Here is a 22,261-nt window from a genome sequence, read left to right as displayed (position 1 = left end):
ACTGCGTCCTCTAAGCTAAGATCAGAGATATCATTCCATGGCAGCTGTGTTAGTTCGCGAAACTTTGTCCAGTCGGCTGAGTCAACTTTCCATCGAGGAAGATGTGCATGACACTCACTTTGTTTTTTAAGGTTTAGAACGACGGGGAAGTGATCACTTCCATAAGGGTTATTAATGACATCCCACTCCAGATATGGCACAATTGTACTAGACGCTATGCTTAGATCTATCGAAGAAAATGTTTTGTGTGTAGAGCTGTAAAATGTTGGCTTTTTCTTGTTCAGCAAGCAGGAACTTGAAGAGAATAGAATGTTTTCTACAAGCCGTCCTCTCGCATCACAGCGAGAGTCGCCCCACAGTGGGCTATGCGCGTTTAGATCACCGACGACTATGTAAGGGCGATGCAGCTCATCAATAAAGGTTTGAAATATTGTGCTAGAGAGTTGATAACTTGGGGGAATGTATACGGACGCGATAGTAACTAGTTTATTGAATAGCACTGCTTGGATAGCAACTGCCTCAAGAGGAGTTCGGAGTTGCAGTTGCCGACAGGCAACGCCTCTGCCTACTATTATTGCTACCCCGCCGGACGATGCAACACCATCATCTCGGTCCTTCCGGAAAATAGCGTATTGCCTAAGAAAGTTTGTTTGTGTAGATTTAAGATGTGTCTCCTGAACACACAGCACCTTTGGATTGTATTTGTGTAAGAGTTCTTTGACATCATCGAGGTTGTGGATCAGACCTCTCACGTTCCAGTGTAAAATTTGTGTATCCATATTGTTTGTGTTTATGTGCTGTGTGTCAAGAGGAGTCAAGTTTGAGAAATGACTCACGGAGCCGTTTCAGGCCCCGTGATTATGGTACGGGTTTTGTCTTTTTTGGAGCGGTCGCGAGACTCGCGCCGCTCCCGAGGCGCTGGATGCGCCTTCTGGCTCGGGGTTGTGTCCATCGACTCTTGGGAGCCGCTGGACTTCCGCTCGCACAAGCGGGGTGTTTTCACCTTAGGCCTTGCCTCGAAAAGCAGGGCCTTGGAGGCCACCAACCCAGAGGTCGATGGACCCTCCTTCAGAGATGGCGCAGCAGAGCCGGCTGCTGTCGCCTGGGGGGCTGGTGGCTCTGCCACGGCCACATTCTTTGTGGTCCGGGCCGAAGCCGGAGTCTGTTGCGGCGTTGCCCCCTTACGCGCCGCAGCAGCATACCCTGCGGTATGAAGAAAGGAAATGCGCTTTCGCGCTTCCTGGAAGGAAATGTTCTCTTTTACTTTGAGGCTAATTATTTCTTTTTCTTTCTGCCATGTAGGGCAAGCCCTAGAGAAAGCTGCATGTCCGCCGCCACAGTTGGGACAGTGGAGTGCGCCATTACAATTATCTGAAAGGTGATCCTGGACACCGCACTTTGCGCAGGTTTGTCGACCCCGGCAACTTTGTGAGCCGTGGCCATACCTCTGGCACTTGAAACATCTCCGAGGGTTCGGGATGTATGGTCGGACTCGAACTTTAGTATACCCTGTTTCTAATGTTTCTGGCAGCACACTGGACGCAAAGGTAACGATCAGATGTTTAGTTGGAATTTCTTTGTTTTCCCGTTTGATTATGATTCTCTTTACTGTGGTGACGTTCTGTTCCTTCCAACCTTCTAGAAGTTCTTCCTCGCTGAGATACAACAGGTCGTCGACGGAAATTACTCCTTTGCTTGTATTCATGGATCGATGTGGAGTCACTGTTACGTTTACATTACCGAAGGAGACCAGATTTGGGAGCTTGTCATGCTGTTGTTTGTCACGGACCTCAAGCAGGAGATCACCGCTAGCCATTTTTGTGACTTTGTAGCCTGGGCCAATTGAGTCAGTGAGACATTTCGCAACCGTGAACGGCGATATCATTCTAACTGTCTTTTCAGGATTTTCACTATGAATAAAGTGAAATCGTGCGAACGTTTGCTTAGGTTGACAAGAAAATAGCAGCTTTTCTGCGGTGCGTCCTCTTTTGTTAAGAGGCCGATCAGACAGACGGGGGAAGGATGATAAATCCATACATGTTTATTTGATTTCGGCAGCCATGCCAGCCACCCACCATCGAGCCCAACAAGGGGACGCTACAAGACCCGAAGGAAACGCAGACGCCAGCTGTACATAGCCGCTATAACCTAATATAATAGACCCAAGGTTGGATAAACTACACCAGGTTAACCCTTGCCGCCAGGAAATAAGGAAGTAATAAGAAGTGAAGAGAAGACAGGAAAGATAAAAAAGGTGAGAGAGAAAGACGAAGATGGAGAGAAGGACAGGAAAAGGCGACTGCCGATTTCCCCCGGGTGGGTCAGTCCGGGGGTGCCGTCTATGTGAAGCCGAGGCCGAAGAGGTGTGTTGCCTCCGCCGGGGGGCCTTAAAGGTCCAAACACCCAGCATCGGCTCAACCCCCAGGATCCCCTTTTCCCCAGACACGGCTAAGCCGCGCACGGCTACACGCGGGAGGGTCCAACCCTCGTGTGCTCGGGTACGTGGGGTCGCAACACACCAAACGCCTGCTGACGCAGACGCCCCTGCGGCGCTTCACATGTAAGTAAACGAATGTATCTCCTTGTTGAGAATATCACGCGAGTAGGCAGCTCTTGTGGGGCATCACAATCGTTTGAGAAGCGTCACAGTAGTGCATTTTTCTACATGTTGAGCGGCGTTTTTATTTGCAGGTTTCCCTTCAGTAGGAAATTGCTGGACAGGCGGACCAGCGCACCGGAATTGTACTGGCGAAGCCACAAGCAACTCAAAGAATCAGTTTAATTGTTGCACTTTGAACAATCATGCTTCTACAAAGGCCACAGCAGAAAAACAGCCTGATGCCGAGTATTTCTGTGCCACGAAGTAATCAAAAGGCGAGTGCCTAATGCGGACGAAATCGAGTGCATCGAGACTTAGAACGACAGAAATCTGAGCTAGTTGGTAAGGATTCATTATGCAAAAGAGAGGTGAGGCGTGCAGACAGGACACAAGAGTAGAGAAGTGGGCGGCGCTCGTATTGCATGTTTGCTTGTAAATACTCTATTCTTGTGTCCTGTCTGCACGCCTCACCTCCGTTTTGCATAACGAGTGTATCAACCCACATATTAATAGCGTAGGCGTTTTATTAACTGTGCAATATTTTCAACACTTCCTTGCATGCCATTTCATGTGGAATATCTTTTTTGGTCACAAATTTGTGCAGCGAATCTATTTGCATGATCGACTTCGGGCCTGTAGGTCCGTTCACTTGCACTTGATGCTGAGTCTTTTACATGTATCCATAAACTGCAGATATGCACATCAGATCCCTGCGAGCATTTTCAAAATTCAGTTATTTTAGACAACAGGCACATATGCAATACTGACATAATCTCAAATACCACTAAGCAGCTGGGACGCATTTTTGTTGACCATACTCGCAGGTAAAATAAGTAGATTATGTGGACAGCTCCAGCTCATTTTCCGTAAATCAGTGTGTACAAGGGGTATGCAAAAATAATTTTTTTCTCGCGCACCGATTCTTTTGCTGTATAAGCAAGAGAACCCGCCACGTTAGTGTAACGTATCTTCTACATCACACTACTAAGTGCTTGAATTTACCAAGTGAGATGAGTTACTTTTATGGATCATTCAGTCATGTCACACTGCAAGCTGCGTTCATCAATCTTCAATTGGATTTCGCATGAAACATGTTTCCCTTTTATGCAGATGTGCAATGGCAAGCCCTTCCGTGTGTTCCAAAGGTAAAATTTAAGCTCGAAATTAAAGAAGACATTTCTAGTCAGAAACAAGCAAAAATGGTGAATGCAGAGTATCAGAAGCCCAAGGTACAGAAATTATGAGAAGTGTCGAATGATTTTAAGGAAAGAATGGTATTTGAAGATGCAAGATTCTTTAGTGGAAATCAAGCAAGTCAGTATAGGTAGAATACTCTGAGGAATTATGCGAGTAATGGGATAGCACACAATGGGTCAGGAAATGCGTTGTTTTTCTGAAAAACTAAAGCTGATGACTGTCATATCATGAGTCACTTTAGCATCATGAGACTGCTGTTTGATAAATTCAGAAACAAACCAAAAACCAAGCCATGCAAAAATAAAAAAAAAAACTATTTAATGATGCTCTCTCCACACTGGGATAAATAATAAGAAACGGATCACGTCTAATGTGGACATATCAGACACCTTGTGAAACACTAAAGAAAAAATTCAGTTTCGAGCTATGGCACTTGCCGCATAGATGTGGGGGGCCTTGCACCAATAGTAATAGTTACCTCTGCATCTAGAAATTTAAAGCATTCATGCAGACAAGGATTATTCTTTATATTTTTGGCTACCACTTCAAATGCCTCCACTAAGTGTTACAATGCTGCACGCAGCCATACTAAGGATCTCACAGCAACACTTGCAGGTAAACAGCAAAAGCAGTCAAAGTGCTGGTGTATTCTGGACACTGTCTTTGAAAACTTTTAAGCAAGAACAGTGCAAGAAACAGACATAAGAACTGCATTTATTTCTATAATTCCCCATTTGAATGGCCTTTTCTTTTTCCTTCGACAATGTCTTCGCCTAGCCACAGCAGCTCCCTCATACAGACTCCGCAAACCAAGAGGGCGTGGAGGCAAATGCAGGTAAGAGGCAAGAAGCAATAGCACTGGTATCGACATTCATCTAATTTCTTTCTTTTTCTTTCGTTTAGATAGCCAGCACACCTCGAACAGCCACCTTGACTGCGGGTGTGTCACCCTAGTCGCCAAGGAAACATTTGAGGGAATGCGATAGGCAATGTGAACAGCCACTTCTCCATGTAAACGATACTCTTTCTCTCGGATGACTCCTACGTTCGCCACGCCAGCACACTTGTGCACAAAGATGCCGCGGAGGCACGTGCAGGTCAGAGGCAAGAAGCAGTGGCACTGGTGTCGACATTCGCCCAATTTCTTTTTCTTACACTAAGGCAGCCAGCACACCTCGAACAGCCACCTTAACTGCGGGTGTGTTAGTAGATTCCTCTTGTACATATGCTCATAATAAACTTCAGTAAACTTGAACTTGATAATAAACTTGAAGGCAAATGGGACATTGATGCATTGTTTTTTTGAACATTTATTGTACACGTACACTATATGTTATACTTTGCAGTGCTACAGAGCGTATTTTGAAGCTTCCCCCTATATTTTGCACCTTTAATTACGTATGTGTTGCGTGGCCCTCAATTCAGTTCATGTTGTAGCAGATGTTTTGTCTGTGTATCGCACATTGGCTTAAGCTCGTGATATCCACATACTTCTCTCACATATACAAAATAAAGTTCTATGTAGTCCTCAGTGTTACAACAAAAAATGAAAGTAAACAATCCGATCGTGGAATTGTGCTTATTACAGTCATTCCTATGACAGTTACTGACAAGTTGACAACTTGAACTGGTCAATCCGTCCATAGCCTCCTCTATTTTTGAAAAATAAAGGAGGCTATGATCCATCATGGCAAGGAATTGTATGTATACATAAAAAAAGGGGGGGGGGGGTATGTGTGTGTGTTTGTAGTGGGGGGTATAACAGGATTAGGGCGGTACGAAAAAAATGTACCAACACCGTCCTCTAGACCCATTCCGTTAAGGTACCGTAACAAAGCGCATTAATATGATGAAGTTCATACAACCAACTCTGATATTACTACACACGCCAGGCGACGCGAGCTACATTTGCCATGACGCATTCGCGACTGCACCGGATGCCCTCCATATTATTCTCATTGATCGTGCTAACTGCACCGAGGCAAAAGAAAGATCATGGGCGCAGGTGCCTTAAAATATCTCGACCTTGCGAGGCACTGCTGCGCGTGCCAGGGGAGCTGTCCGTGCGAACACTCCCTGGCACACACCTGCCTCGGCGGCCCCAACCTACGTACCGTTCTGCTTCGAGCTTTGATCCCCCCACTGTCCCTTGGGTGCCCTGGAGTTCCTGTGCCGCCTGCTTTATTATAATCTCAGGTGCTCTCCTGAGACTTCCGTTTGTCGGCTACATGTGCCCTACAGCTGGATCAGTACTTATAATAATAAAGAAACCCGATCTATCGTCGCTACGATAGATCGCGAAAGCGGCTTTTGCAACATACCGCGCCCGTGCGAAGATAATTACGGAACGCCAACGAAGAATCTGACCACAGCTTCGAGCTCGTAACCTCGTCGAGTACGTGACACTCCTGCAACAGGCATGACCGCTAAAAACCGCATACCGCCGGAAACTTCAACAGGATCATCCCTCGGTTGCATAACTGCCACCTGTACGGCCAACATGGACCACACCCACACCGTCCCGCAACATAGAATAAAGAACCAACTTATAAAGCCCAAACACACGGCTGCACGCACACATCACGACACTACTAGCGAGGCGCCATGCTGCTACGCTGCTACGGTTGCCGGATTAAAACTGACTACTGTCACCAAGTCTAGCAAGCGTCTCAGGAGCTGGCAACCTCGGCGCGTAGCAACATGGCGGCGCTCCTGCGGTTCCCGATTTCAATGCATGGGCCCTATGGGTAGCTTGTCCTCTAGAGTCAGTATAGTAACTCTATGCTTGACGCGCCCGGGAAAGGCGTGGCAAGCGGCTCACGGCAAGTCTGCAGACAGCCAGCGGGAGAGTCACGGTATTGCTAAGTTGCGATAATCCGTTGATAACAATACGCGGCGCTGGCGAGTTTCGTTGTGCAGCCGTCTGCGCTTGAAACGTGGAAGCAGCGTGCCGCGCAGGGTGCGCTCATGTTGTCATACGCGGCCTTTTGTCTACATATTTTTTCGCCTGCAGCCTTTGTGCGTTTCACGCTATCTCCGGTCACTGACTGCCGTCGAGCAAACTCGGGTAAAACTCGGGTGAACGAGAAACTCGGCGCATCCTGCATAGCACCCCTGGTGGAATGGCTGAAGGGCGAATAGGTTTACGACGACCGCGACAATATCGTCGAATGCATCGCGTTGGAGCAGTTCTACCGGTGCATTGATGAGGATGTCAGGCTCTGGCTGCAAGATAGGCTAAAGGAGGTTAAGCTAAACAAGGCAGCAGAGTTAGCGGAAGAGTATTACACCCACCGCAGCTTGCACAGCAAGGCAGTGCGCGTGGAAAAAGCAGATAGGAGAGATGGGTTTTCCGGGAAGCCCGAAAAACGGAAGCCATTAACTTGTTACAATTGGAAAAAGCAAGGGCACATCGCTGCGAGCTGCCGAGAGAAAATTGCTTTTGCAACAAAACAGCGAAGCGATGCGACGCGTTCTGTTGAAAAACGGGAGCCATTAACTTGTTACAATTGGAAAAACCAAGGGCACATCGCTGCGAACTGCCCAGAGAAAATTGCTTTTGCAACAAAACAGCGAAACGATACGACGCGTTCTTTTGAAAAACGGAAACCGTTAACCTGCTACAATTGGAAAAAGCAAGGGCACATCGCTGCGAACTGCGAAGAGAAAATTGCTTTTGCAATAATACAGGGAACTCACAAAAACATATGACTATTGGAGCCATATGTGCAGGAAATTAAGGTAAACGGTAAGAAGTGCCGAGCACTTCGGGACTCTGCAGCAACTACGGACGTTGTCCACCCGTCTTTCGTCTCCTCAAGTGATTTTACGGGAGAGTGCGCTACACTGTAAAAAAAATTTTTCTTACTTTACAGAAAATTTGCTGGTAATTTGTGACCGAACACTCTTCCGTAAATTAAGAACGGTCATTTCCGTAGAACGGACAACTGTAAAAGAGAGACCGTAATACAAGATACGAGTGCTTCTGTATCTAGAAAACGGAAGACTCTGTATTCTGAATCTGTACTATAACCGTTAAAGTACGGTGCTTCTCGTATTCAGAAAACGGAACACACTGTATGCTGAATTTGTACTATAACCGTTAAAATACAGGTGCTTGCCGTATTCAGAAAACGAAAGACTCCGTATGCTAAATCTGTACTATATCCGTTAAAGTACAGGTGCTTCCCGTATTTCATCTTGCAGAGCATATCCATTGTTCGAAGAATGCGCCATCGGGGACAAAATTGCCCAGGACGTGCGAGAGTCGACCGAATTTTATGGTGCACTATTTGCTGGGATCAGCCGTGCTACCATCTGCGTTCGGAATGTGCATACGTGACCCACTGTTTTCAGCGGTCTTGACAGAAATGCAATTTGGTCAACACTCGCACTTCCAGGGTACTTTTGTCCACGATAGTACATCGCCTTTAATGCAAATGTCATGAAGGCAGCTCATAGACAAAGCAGCAGGTCACCATTGAGAAAATTGTCTTGCCAACACACTGACATGGCTGCAGAGATAAAACACTTTGCACTTTGTGATATGAATGCACTGCATAGCATATATACACAAAGGTGCAACATTTCAGTCCTCAAGTTCTTAGATCACAGAAGCAACTTTATTTTCTTCAATCACTCGTCTTGCACTTCTTCCTGGTGAAAGTTGTTCTTGACCCAAAATGCTTGCAAGGATAAACTTGCTGCTGTTAGGAGAAACAAATAGTATTCGTGAATATCCATCCTAAAGAAAGCGGCAAAAAAGTATAATCACAGAACACGACAAAGCAGTAACTTCTGTGTTCGAAAAACATGTAAGTAGACCAACATTGTTGGAACAAGGGATGTTGCTATAGCCAACATTTCGACATAGGTGCTTGTCATTAGGGTAGCAAATGTTTTCCTTGGCTGTGTTGTTTTGGATTGTGCATAGCTCAGTGGCCCCTAGCTTCATTGGGGGAGAAGAAAATGGTGCATATAATAGGTCAAGAGAAGCCAAAGTGTTAAAATAAAGGAAGGAAGGGTGTGCTTAGCAGTGGTGATTGTGATGGAGCGGGTATGAGCACTACTGTCAGTTCTTGCAAAGAGTAGGGGTGACCAAAACAGAAAATGATGTACACATGTAAGCAGTCATTAATCCAGTAGACCTAATCTTCCGAGAAGACAAAATAGGTATCAAGATAAACAGTTTGCACTTTTGGAAAAGGAAAATGAAGAATTAAGGAAAATAAATTTTGTATCAAGATGCATCTGGTTAAGATCACTGTAAATGGTAAATGAAGGCACATTACGAATATATATTTTGTTAAAAGCCGATGAAGAAAAGATATATTAACGAAATATTAAAAAATAGGGACATTAAAATTAAACTGGGTATGACCATAAAACAGTAAAGAACAGCCTGTGGAAAAAAATGGGATGGACAACATGATAACCAGGTGCAAGATTGCAAAACGTCGAGCGCTGTTTATATTCATGCTGCTGTTGACAGCTTCAAGTTTCTGTCTTCCTGTGGAACCTTTGTCTTACTTGAACAAGGAAATGGGTCATTTTTTAAACAAGTCAGTTGATATGCAGTTCAAAGCTTCATCATTATTATATTGAAAGAAAATATTATGGTCAGTTCTCCTGGGTGTGCTTTCATTCACCAGCTATTTCCACCGGTGTCAGCTCAAAATTTAATGGTCTAAATGGACCTTAGCTCCTCGCAAACCATTAGCTGGTCTTTTTTTCAGCACAGATGCCTGCACATTATATGTGTTGGCAGGAGTGCTAGCGAACTACATTAAACTTGTTGCCACAACCAAAGTGACACTTGGTAACAGTGAGTGAAAAAAACGGCATTCCACAATACTGATTCAAGTCATCTGGAAAAGTTGCTTAAGTTATTGTGCACCCCCCACCCCACCATAGACAGAATTATACACCACACTGACCCTCATGGTGTCAACTATGCTATTATAACACTAGGCATCAAGTGAGGAGAATTAGGGGATAAGAGGGCACAATTCTTTTTGTTAGAACATCAAATGTGCTTTACATTAATGCTACATTCCAACTAACAAAGGAGCAGCCGGTTTCTGAGATAGTGACCAATGCATACGAAAGCTAATGACATTCTTTGCCGCAGAATGTTGCCGATGAGGTGTTATGCGCACAAGTACACTCTTTCACACAAAATGACATCCTGCAGACAAACCTTGTGCCAACATTAGTTTGAAAAACACCACAGTGGAAAGCAAAGAGTGCTAAATTTGTTGAAAATTACTAAAAATTATTCGATTATTCATTATCTTTACTGTTCGTTAAAGATTCACAGATTGTTCCCTACGGGTGCTGTAAACTGCTTTTATAGTGGTAGCAACAATGATCTGTGGCACAGACAAGAATAAATGCTCATGAAGTTTATGCAAGAGTATACCCTACAAATTACACCCCATTTCACATTCCAATGTGGTAGAAGAGGAAGACGAAAAAAACTACTTTCTCGTGGAGGATGCATACCCCAGAACAGAAGAAACAAGTGTACCCTAACCATTGCTGCTGCCGATGGCTGTGCACTAGCAGTTACATATAATATGGCAGTTACAATTGTTTTTCCACAAGCACTGCAAGCTGCTGCCAGTTTACCAGTACAGAACTGTAATAAATTTAGGGCAAGTTAAAGCTCTCTAATGGATTCATCTCATATGACACAATTGGAATGCAATATTCTGCAAATAAGTGAAGAGCGATGTGCCATCCCATACAACGAAACACCTTTGAAGAATTTGAATCACCACCTGCACTCTTAGGCAGTTACACCCTTTGGAGTGCCCCTTCTGCCACACAACAATAATCATTATCTGCCTTGATGTGTTTCCTTTCTTTAAAACGCCACGCCCGCTACTTTACTTTCGGGAATGCTATCATGCTGATAATGCGCATGCCGTTCGTTACTGGAAAGTACAGGGCTCGCAGCGTTAAAGAAAGGCAACGCAACAAGGCAGATGACGATTATCGTTGTGTGGCAGAAGGGACACTCCAAAAGGTGTAACTTTGCCTACGAGTGTGGGCAGTAATGAGGTAAAAGAGTGTGTTCTGTGTAAAGTAGTGCACCTGTATAACCTAAAGCTGTGGAGAATGCATTTAGTATCAGCTGTGAAGGTTTCTAATTTTAATTGCACACAGTAAAAACCTCCATGCAGTTTTGCAAAACGCAAACCCCCTACCTTTTTGTTGTTCAAAGGCAATGACATGTAGGGCCATAACATGTACATTATGAGTTTTGTTCCCATACAATCAAAGTGAATAGCACCACCTTAAGCGTTATGTGCCTTCTGTCTCACATTTTCTGTCAAAAATTGGTAGTGTCAAATTCTGCGATCGGCAGAAAAACGGATTTCTGGAGCAATATAAAGTATTAAGTACCGTGATCTCAGTTCTTTCACTGCCGTTTAAGCATTATCGGGTCTTAAAGTAAAAAAACGAGGAATAAATACACGCATATTTTACATCACAACCCTCATGAGGCATTTAGTAGTCTGGATTATAAAGGATTCCAGATTTACAACGCAGGACAGATTTTATTCCACTGAAAGAATGGCATCATGCCAATGATTCTGCATTTGGTGCTATATTTATTTGTATTTAGTTCCGTTGGAATGTGTGTGTACTGTCAGCGATATTGCTTGACATGGTTTAGATTGACTGTTTTCTAAATTTAGGCAAATTCGTACTCGCAAATAACCTTGTATGACACCAAGAACTTGCTTAGCAGGAGTATTTATAACATTTGCAAGATATTAGGCTCTTGAATGCATATCTAAGCCTGGGGTGCACGCCGCCCCCTAATCTCATCAGCAAGTTTCTGGAACTCATCTACAAGGTATGTTATGATGAATGTAAAGTTGCTTGAACGGGAGAAATAGGGAATTTAAACAGGTGAATTATGCAGCATAAGAATGATGTCAGCAAGAAGCAAGCATCAAGAAGCACTGCCACTCAATGCGCATAGACTATCAAACGCAAGAATTATTTGGGATGATTTAAAATTCTGGCATTGGAACAAAATGTCTTTTAATCTATATATATAAACTGATTACTCACTCTACTACCACTACCTTTACCAGAAACATTCATAATCATTATCCTATCTATGCCACATCAACCTAGCTAATATTCAAGCCTTCATAAGCTGCTTTTTTTACTGCTAATTCTCTGTGGGAAAGAGGTGTCCGTATGAAGACCATATCATATACTTATTACCCGTTTTTTGATAAATGATAAGGGAAGAACTTCACACCAAAAATGCGTTGAGCTTGAGCAAGTTCTACGTTTGAAGCTGTTGATTCTTTTTTCCCTTTGCCATCATTGACCCACCTGGTTAGCTAAGTAGACAGAAAAGCTGCAGGAGAAATGTAGGGGTGCCAAATTAGACTTGTGCCCCAGGGGACCTTTTCACGGTCACTGGAGGAACTTCCTGTGGCCTCGGCATCTTCCTTGAGGGCCATGGCCATGTCTAAGAAACCTTGTCTCCACAGGCTGCATAAAGAAGGATAATTTTCTGAGCCAAGTCTTTTTCTTAAAAGAACCCATTTAAGGTGTATTCGTGGCTTTACACCACAAAACTGACACATGACTGGCCACTCAAGACACTTTATGTGTATTCGCAGGCTTATTCCTTGGAAAAACACTTTTATGTAGCACACAATGAGTAACAGTAACAAAAAAGTGTATAAGGAGGCTTTCATATTGCTCTACAACTTTTCATTGACACATTTCATTTAATTGTTTGAGATATTTAATTAAGAATTAAGAATTATGTAATTAGGCAGAATGCAAAATATAATCAGAGTATCTCCAAGCGACGGCAAACAACATTACCTTCATTTTGTCTAGTTACATCGCATTTACATATTTCTAAATCTTCGTGCACGATAGTTCAGACACCCTGTAGATCAAAAAACAATATTACAATTTTCATAATCATCTCTTGCGTGTTATTGGTGGCTATGGCTGCTTCAAGTTATTCTTTCAGTACGGTACAAGCAGTTTTGAAGTGAAATTGTTTTGCATCGAGGGCGGTAATCTAGAAAATCAAGCAAAAGGTCAAGTTGTGTTCACTATTCAGATGTTTAACTAAGAAGCTGCAGGAAAACGAAACAGAACACAACACCTAATAAACAATGCAAAATTTGAAAATTTGAACTGAACAAGAAACCAGTTTTTGAAAACACAGAAAAAAGCCAGCAGCTTACGTCGAATACACCCTTGCTATGTACTCCAAGTGAAGTTGTTACCGCAATGCTTGGGCACCAAACGAACGTAACAATCAACAACTTTGAGCAGAATATTAACACCACTAAATGAACTGGCCTTTGAAGATTCTTGATCTGAAATCCTCAACGACTTGTTCTGGCGTTTAATCTGTCGAGCTCAATCTGTATTCTCAAAAGCTGGCTCTCGGCCATAATTTCTCTAAACGCAACATCAGCTTAAATCTCAAGATAGGGTTGACCTGTAAATAAAGTGGATAATGCATGGCAATCATCATGAACACTCTTACATGTTAACCAGAGGGTTCACTCATGCAGCCATGAAATTGTGATGCAGACACGACATATTGAAGCTGGTTTTGTGAAGTGTTTCATGCTTCCAAGGCTTCTTCTCCAGTTGTGAAAGCTGTCTCCACTAGCTAAATAAGTGATGAGAATAAAAAAAGAACTTCAACATGCTCACAATACGTTGGCCATTTGCAAGTAAACAGCAGCCTTTTTGGGCGCACAGGTTGCCTGGTGCAAATCTACTATGCCACAGTACTTGCGTTACCCAGTACCCGCCACTTTAAAATGCAATGTGTTCAGAGCCCTTTCCCTCTGTTTTTTTGCTTTGGAAACAGTTTACCATGTGTTCAGTAGGTGTCGAGAAAGGGGACAGAAAACACTGTGCACCAGTGATTTCTAATGTTTTGCTGGATGCAGCACACCGCACCGGATGCAGGTGAAGCCAGTGGAAATGCGGTGTCATGCAGGCGCTTGTCCTGGAAGCAGGGCATATGGTGGACTAACTAGTGCGTGCGATCAGATAATATTGCTGCCGAACAACTTTTCTTTGTGGTTTTTCACATTTTAGGAGGTCTCTACATGTCTGGTAAGCGCTTTTATGACAATCTGAACCCGTATACGATAGTGTTCTCTTACATCAAGTTTTTTCTCATTTACCAGTGTTTCCATTGCACGCCACTTATGTTAGCTACACTGTAGACACTGCAATGGAAAAATTCTGGATACCTCGAAACACTGCTTGGGTAGTTTATGGCACATCAGGCAGGCATGTTAGGGGAAGAAATGCCACACACCTGTGCAAACGAAGTGCTGCCGCAAAGTTGTGAAGCACCAACTTCCGGGACAAGGTTGGCTTCAGTCGAGGGTGCTCGATGTGCTGTCCATGCCCTGTAGTAGAGATCAGTGGTGTGGACCCTTTTATACTGGCTGTCTTTTCTGGTCGGAACCTTGGCAACAGCTTCCACCATACTTTCTTGAACCTGCAACATGTGCAGAGAAAGTCACATCACTGTGCGTTGATTGTATGGCTTTATTGTTCGACACATTCTATCAAATCATTAAAAAATACAGTTCGCACATTTTTACTACTGTATATAGACAGTCTAGTTGCTAGACACGCGAAACATTACCATCCCTCTGACAGAATGCAACAATAGAAGCGTACACTGTAAACCTACACTAAAATTTAAATTGATGTGACACCGTGTGAACATACAGTATGCTTACTGTATGCTCTAGCCCTGTGTCAAGTAAAAGTTAATCGTCAATCATTTATGGTGTATTTCTACTTATTCTGGGTCATCAAACTGTACAATCAATGTTCCAAGTTTACACATTGTTGGCTTTTGATTGCCTATGTGATCCGTTTCCTACTTACACATGCAGTAATCCCACTGTAATAAGGAAAAAGTGTTAGAAAAAGAAATGCCATGATAATCTTCCACATTTGCTGAGGGCAGGAACAATGGCCAATAGCATGTGGTTGAAGCTACATAAATACTCAGTTTTCACACAGCTTAACTGTTCAGCAAGTAATAAAGAGGTACGCTGTGCGCCTCTGCATAACCAATAAAATCTGACTACTTGACACTGTACTAAGGCTGCTGCTTGATAGTGTTCGGCAGTTCGGCTTTGGTTTTCTGATATACAGAACTGTTTAGGTACCAGTAGTTTACTTTGCAATAAAATGGAACTTGGAGCACTGGTCATTTGCACATAAATAATGCGACAGCAAATATAACACAAGGATAGGAATATGGGGCTCTTAGAAAAAGTACATACACATTATGAATATAATGTGATGTGATGCCACAATGAAACAGAAAGCAACGCATAGAAGTGGACGGCACTTCCATGCCACCAAGGTTATTGGACAGACAGTACTTCAGAAGTGCCCGCAACACAGTCAAAGGCAAAGCAGCATTTCTTTGCGTTCAACACAATGCATTGGCGGGCTAGTTGGTGCGAATCCATAGATACTTTGTTTAGCGCAAAACAATGGACACAAGAAAGACGACCAGCACAAGGCGCTACTCTCAACTGACATCACTTTATTGCGTCACTCCTTTATAGATAGTAGAATCTAGAAGAACATGTGCAGTGAGCACCATGTGCAGGGACCACCAACAACCGATCACAAGAGCGCACTCATGCGACGGGATCCAAAAAACCATATTGAGCACCGCACAAGGTTAAAGAGGGCACACTAATGCACTGTGACCCCAATGACTGTATGAAGAAAGCTTCCGATAACTCTCGGGCGGTGGTATCACAGCACTTTTTCAAAATCATAGTATCACGAAACATGGCTTTGCACTTCCATATTTTACAATGTTGAGCCAAATGGGAACCTGTGCCTGTTGGTATGGATCGCTTATGTTCGCAATGTTTCGTGATACTACGATTTTGAAAAAGAGCCGTGATACCACCGCCAGAGAGTTATCGGAAGCTTTCTTCATACAGTCATTGGGGTCACAGTGCATTAGTGTGCTTTCTTTAACCTTGTACAGTGCTCAATATGGTTTTTTTGGATTCTGTCCTATGAGTGTGCTCTTGTGATCAGATGTTGGTGTTTCCTGCACATGGTGTTCACAGCGCATGTTTTTCTAGATTCTGCTGTCTACAAAGGAGGGACGCAATAAAGTGATGTCAGTTGAGAGTAGCGCCTTGTTCTGTCGTCTTTCTTGTGTCCATTGTTTTGCGCTAAAAAAGCAATTATGTATTCCTTGTGTGTGTTTGAAGACAGCTCCACACGCAGTAGCGATTCCAGTATTGCTGCCCAGTGGTTTAGCTCGCCGCAGCTTGCAGTGCCACAAAATATAAGGAGAGAAACCTGCATTATAGTTTTGTTGCAAACAACAATATACCGTGAAGTGCATTCTGAGGCCAGAAACTATAGAAAAAATTTCATGATGCACCACTGTGCAGGGTTCTATAGCAAAGTCAAATACATTTAGTGTAAATATCACACTATGATGGTACACAATGGTGGTAATCTGTAATAATATAAAAGGTGCTTTAATGTTACAACAAAGTTGACATTACTTAATAATCGCCCTGTAAAATTTAGCATGCAGGGGCACCACTTGGTTAAGCAATAGTGATGTAATGTCTATGTACACAAGTATTGCCCATGCATTTCTGCCATTGTCCAAATGGCATAAATGAATGGGTAATACTTGTATACATAGATATTACATCTCTATTGTTTAACGAAGTGGGTAAACTATGTCTGCCTCATACAAGATTAGAATTAAACCATAAATTATATATAGTCGCCCTAACAGTAACACCTCATTTGAACTTCACAGTAAGTAGACGTCACCTATTCAAAGTTTATATGTTGAATGTAACGAACCCTCATTACAGCAGCGCAGAGCATTCCTCACATTTCCTTACGTACTCAGAATTCAATTCATCACTGCAACACATATGCTACAACATCGTCACACAGTGCAACTCACGCTTACACTACAGAAATAAACCAAACATGTTTAGGCCACTTGTACTGCAGTATGAGCAATAGTGTCGGGATTATGAAATTCCCCACGAAGTCCTCCAGGTTGCCAAGAAACCAGAACGGTTGGCCCCGTGGTACGATTTCACGCAGTTGTGCGACTGGACATTAACACATTTAAGGAAAAGAGACACTCCTCACGACCACATTATACAAGAATTCCGTGCTCTTCAGGACCAATATCAAAATCACATGCAATTCTACACTGATGGGTCCAAAACAAAACAACACGTGGGTGTAGGGGCCGATACAGAAAATTGGGAAAGAAGTATTCGTCTACCAAAACATGCCTCTGGTTTCACTGCTGAAGTTTACGCTTTATGGGTTGTAGTGAAAAAGATTATCACTGGCAAGCACAAAAACACAGTCATTTACACTGATTCCTTAAGTACACTGAAGGCTCTAAACCTAAAATCTGAGTGTGAAGCCCTGTTAGGGGACATACCAAACATGGTCGCACTTAACAATTATGGGAGGTCAATCCACTTCTGCTGGGTACCAAGTCATGGGATACCGGGTAACGAAGCAGCCGATAGATATGCATCGATGGCAGCGAACAAAGAGATAACAAACACAACACTTCCATACAAAGATAGCATCCGCGCGATTAGAAAAGCCTTAACGGCGAAATGGCAACGCGAATGGGACCACTGTGCTGACAACAAACTACATCTCATGAAACCCATAGTTGGCGAGTGGAAGTCATGCTACCATCAGGAGCGGTTCATCAATGTAGTTTTATGCCGACTATGCATTGGGCACACACACCTCACACACAATTACTTACTTACGAAAGAAGACACACCAACATGCGAGAAATGTCAACAGCCACAAACAGTTATGCACATATTACTCACATGTACGCAGACTGAAACACACAGACGAACACTTTTGCACAAATTATATCAACTACACATACCTTTACACCCTGCTCTAATTTTAGGTGATGATCCGCTAGTCCCATTATGTGACGTTCGTAAATTTCTAGACGATACTGGATTTTTACATAAAATATAGATTATTAACAAAGCCTTTTCCTTCATTAACTGGATTTTAAAACACCTCATGTTTGGCGCAGCATAGCCTTAGCCGCTTTTGCGCCATTAAACCCCATTTAACTAAGTAAGTAAGTAGACACCTGTTGATGCCATCCTCCCCCAATGCTAAACTGTGCTACATGCTTTACAGAGAAATTATAGTGGTATCACTAAACTCTGAAGCTATTCAGGACTGCAGCATTGTAGAAGACATCTACAAATGTCCCATTTCATGTGTAACAGCCTGAATTGCTTGCACATCTTACCAAGTGCAAATTGAAATTACTTCTCCTTGTTTAGCATTTTTGCCTGCTAGACCACAATCCAATGTCATCAATATATTAACATATTACCTCAAAGAACCTAATTTGGCTTATAGATTAACACCTTCCCATACTGCCACAGCTACACTCTGTCATATGCGTTGCAATCATAAAGGAGTGCTTGTCCACCAGCACTCCAATGTCACTAACAGTGATCACCTACACAGCTTGATTCAGGTGGCAAATAGCTAAGAGAAAAAAAAATCCACTCACTTTGAGAGCAACAATACTGCGATAACTTGAGAGAGATGGACCCATTGCAGGCAGCAGACCTCTTCTCAGCTCCAGCACAACAGCAACTTGCCTTTCAGTAAAAGAAAAGGATTGATAAGTTACCTTGATAAGTTAATGATAAGTTAATGATAAGTTACCTTGTTTATGCTGAGTATCAATACAATCTGACTTTCATGCATATCCACTCTCCGCTTTAGTAATACAACTGAATTATTCGTAAAATAAAAGAGTCAATGATGATACCATTCGCTTCTCTTGTATGTCCAATTTTTTTCGCACTGATACCCCGTTTACTGCTTGCTTACTGACACGAATGCCTTGACTGCCCAGACATCATTCGAAGCAACACGTCTTGCTGCACTGCAAAAAGTTGCACCGAGGAAACACAGCAGAGCAGCCAGAGGAAAGAACTTTTTCTTTCTGGTCACAATTAAAACGTGCACCCAAGCAAGAAAGTAACGATCACAGGTAGTGAGCGACTGCTATTGCCTCGAACGTTTATTTCCGTATTTTAACAGAAGTTCTTGTATCGGATACAGTATGCTCTCAAGCCAATACAAGCGTCAATACAAGTGCGCAACTGAACGCAGTTTTATTCTACGCTTTTAACGCGAGTGAGCAAAAGGTTAGAAGTACCTCACGGAAATTGCGATCGAGCCGATCGCGCTACGACTGGCATCGATCTGAAAAGATAGGGTGATCCCTTTCCCCATTCATGCGTCAGTTTTGCCCTAAGACGTTGCATAGTGGTCTTTTGAAACAATATTTCTGTTCGCGACACCGGCTTACCACACATCACTTTACACCTACGTTATGCAAACCAAATAAGATTAAAATGGGTTTACCTCATGAGCAAGTTACGAGTGCGCGTAGACTGTTGAACACCCGTTGAGAGCAAGCAGGATATATCCGTGTCCAAGCGCATACGTGCACCCAAACACAGGACAACTTCTTCAAAGCCGCAGCGTGCAGACTTTTGTACACGAAGTGAAAGACATCCAACGCAAATATCTCCGCGCGATGACGGCAAATGACGAGCGCACAAGCGTACAAAACACAGCGACAAATTCGGAACTTTGCCAATTCGAACGTGCCGAGACCCAAGCAGCGTAACCATCCATCGTTTCTGTTCTTCGCTCCCGATGCGTCAATCTCTCTTCCTTGGAGTCTTGCTTCACTCTTGAGTACAAATCAAGAGATATTTACGGCAAATTAACAACTTTTACAACACGACACGAAAAATTCCGGCTGACTACACATGTGCAGCTCCGTCTGCCACTCCTAACGGACGCGCAGCGCGCGCTGCCCCCTGGTGCCGCACTCTGTGAGCGCGGACAACAGAATCGGTTTCGTTTTCGCATTTGTGCTCTAGTTACTGTATCGTATCAGTTCAACGAGCACAAGCTATCTTGGCACGCTGGAACGACACGTGCCTTTCCTTGCCCTCTATGTCCACTACCCCCTTTCCCTCGCTCTGGTATAAAATGCCCAGCGCAATAAACATAACAGTTCACTGTTGTCTTGAAACGCCTGCTGTTGGTTTCTTCGACCGAGACCCGGTCGATAGAGTTACTGGAACTGCAATATAATTGCTTGACAATTAATTGAATTCTAAAAGAGGAGAACACTTTCTCTCCCACAAGTTAGTGCGTTTTATACAAAGGGAGAGAGAATGCAAGAAGCAGAAAGGCAGGGAGGTCAACCAAAGCGTTCGCTACTGGGGATAGCTAACCCCTGTGCTGCAATGAAGTGCAAAGCAATGCACTGCGATGCGTCCATAATCTCTAGTATAGCGATAATTTGGGCTGGTTGGTGCATGTAATGAACGGGTAAATAATGAGTTGTGTCATAACATTACCCATATATAAAGCACATGGAACTAATGGTGTTGCATTCTAGGTCAAAAAGAAATAAAGCTTGAATCGTTACATCTCGACACTGGGCATTCTTTCTTTCCGTATTATTTTTTTCTTCTTTTTGACAGTACACACAGTACTAGCACGGTAATAGGTCCTTCATATTCAGTCACCTTCCAGTAGTTTACACACATGTCGGTGCATGTTCGCGTTCTTTATTCTACCGTACAAGAACGAGCGCGCTTACCGGTCTTGGTTCAAGATGAAGCGCCAAATGTTTGCGATTACATCTTATCGCAAGAATTAACACATGAACAGGGAAGATTATGCGTAATCGATTTGTCTCAATGAATGGGCAGTTATTGTCAGAGACGAGATATTTTGTAAATATTATGGGAATGAGTTAAACCAACTACATTGCAGTTCAGCAATGCCCTTTGACACTTGGGTTAATTGCTTGCCGCATTCGAAAATTTCATCCGACCGTTGTACTTGGATCTATAGGGCGCCAGCACCCTTCGAGACCATTTGTTGCAAAATGTAAATGCCGTTACGGTCATTATACCACTCCCTGCGTTTCGGTACTGATTTAGAGTGCACACAATTTTTGGCGTATACAGAGCACCAATGTCATTCCCAGTGCACCAGCACCTGAATGCTGCAAGCTTGTTTACGTATGCACGTATGTCCACGGCTCTTCGTTCACTGAAACTACAACTATTAACTACAAAGCGCTTAATTTGAGAGCATTGCGAGAACACGCATATATTTGCGCATATGATCAGCGAGGCCCATATGCGCGGCAAACTGCGACCGCAATAGAAGATGCGTATATATATTTTTACGATCTGTTATTGCAGCTTTTGGTAGAAGGCTAGCTCTCACATTATGTACGCATCTTCATAATGCGTACAGTTTGCGTGTTCAATAAAATATTGTTGGCTGAAACTTTACGAGTACGAGCGCTCATTCAGACAGCTTAAGTTTTCTCACAATAATAGGGATGTTCGCATAACAAAAATACGGAATTCTGTCTGTTTCATCCAAAACAGTGTATAGCGGTACATATGATTACAGTGAAAATGCCCGTAAAGCTGAAAACGGAGAGCACTTTCCGTATATTAACGGCAGATTTTGCCGTATTTTTGAAATATGACATAGTTTCCGTATTTTTACCCTGCAGTTCTCCGTATAATGACGGAAATCCTCCGTATAATTACGGAAATTTTTTACAGTGTAGGATACGGCAAGTGGCCGAGGAGGAGAGTGTCTGTTTACCGATCGCTACGGTTATCATTGAAGGAGAGTTTGGGAAACTTAAAGAGAAGCCGCTGTGTCGGACGCCCTCCCGGAGCACTTTCCCTACCTCTTCTCAAATAGATCGGAGCAGCTGCTGAAGGATCAGTGCAAATCATTCTTTGCCGACGTGGCGTACATGGCCCTCACGCGATCCAAAGCGCGCCCGCTGTCGAGGGAACTTGACTTTGCGTCGGTGAGCGAACAGCGGTGCGGCACACGGGACAATCAAGGTAACTTGAGTGGCGAGCAGGCACGGGAGAGGCAGAACTCGGAGGCTGGCCTAGGCGAGCGTGTCCTGGAAATGAGTAGGAGTGACACGTGCAGTGCTAGCCGCGATATGGACGCGACGCCGCAGTTAGGCGACGCGGGCTCCACACTCGCTCCGGTTTCCGCCAGCTGGCAGGAACTGGCTGCAGTTGAAAGGGAAACTCTGATTAGCGAGAAAAAAAAGAAGACTGTTCAATAGCGGATCTGAGGACGAGCTTCAAACGGTGAGTGAAAAAAAAAGAGGGTTTCATTTTACGAGGAATCTGGCTTATTGTACCGGCGCTACAAGGATAAGCAGGGTCGCAAATATAAGCAGCTTCTGATTCCTCGAAAATATCACCGGGAAAAATCAATGACCTCATTTGCTTCCTCAGTAGTACGTTTTCG

General features: G+C 43.5%; 1 long non-coding RNA gene across 2 annotated transcripts; it reads right to left on the bottom strand.

Moving 5' to 3' along the window:
• Positions 1 to 8,396: 8,396 nt before the first annotated feature.
• Positions 8,397 to 19,896, bottom strand: LOC129382104 (uncharacterized). Of its 2 annotated transcripts, none has more exons than XR_011893960.1 (5): positions 19,298 to 19,896; positions 18,432 to 18,522; positions 14,136 to 14,350; positions 12,158 to 12,319; positions 8,397 to 8,502 (listed from the first exon to the last, which is right to left on the bottom strand). It is a non-coding gene; the product is annotated as an uncharacterized lncRNA (long non-coding RNA). The 2 variants fall into 2 exon arrangements; XR_008610177.2 differs by having other exon boundaries at positions 14,136 to 14,321.
• Between the last annotated feature and the right edge of the window lie 2,365 nt (positions 19,897 to 22,261).

Source organism: Dermacentor andersoni, chromosome 4 (genome assembly GCF_023375885.2).
Source record: "Dermacentor andersoni chromosome 4, qqDerAnde1_hic_scaffold, whole genome shotgun sequence".
NCBI classification, from domain to species: Eukaryota; Metazoa; Arthropoda; class Arachnida; order Ixodida; family Ixodidae; genus Dermacentor; species Dermacentor andersoni.
Note: the sequence above shows the minus strand (reverse complement) of the source record. Positions and strands in the feature narration are given on the sequence as shown.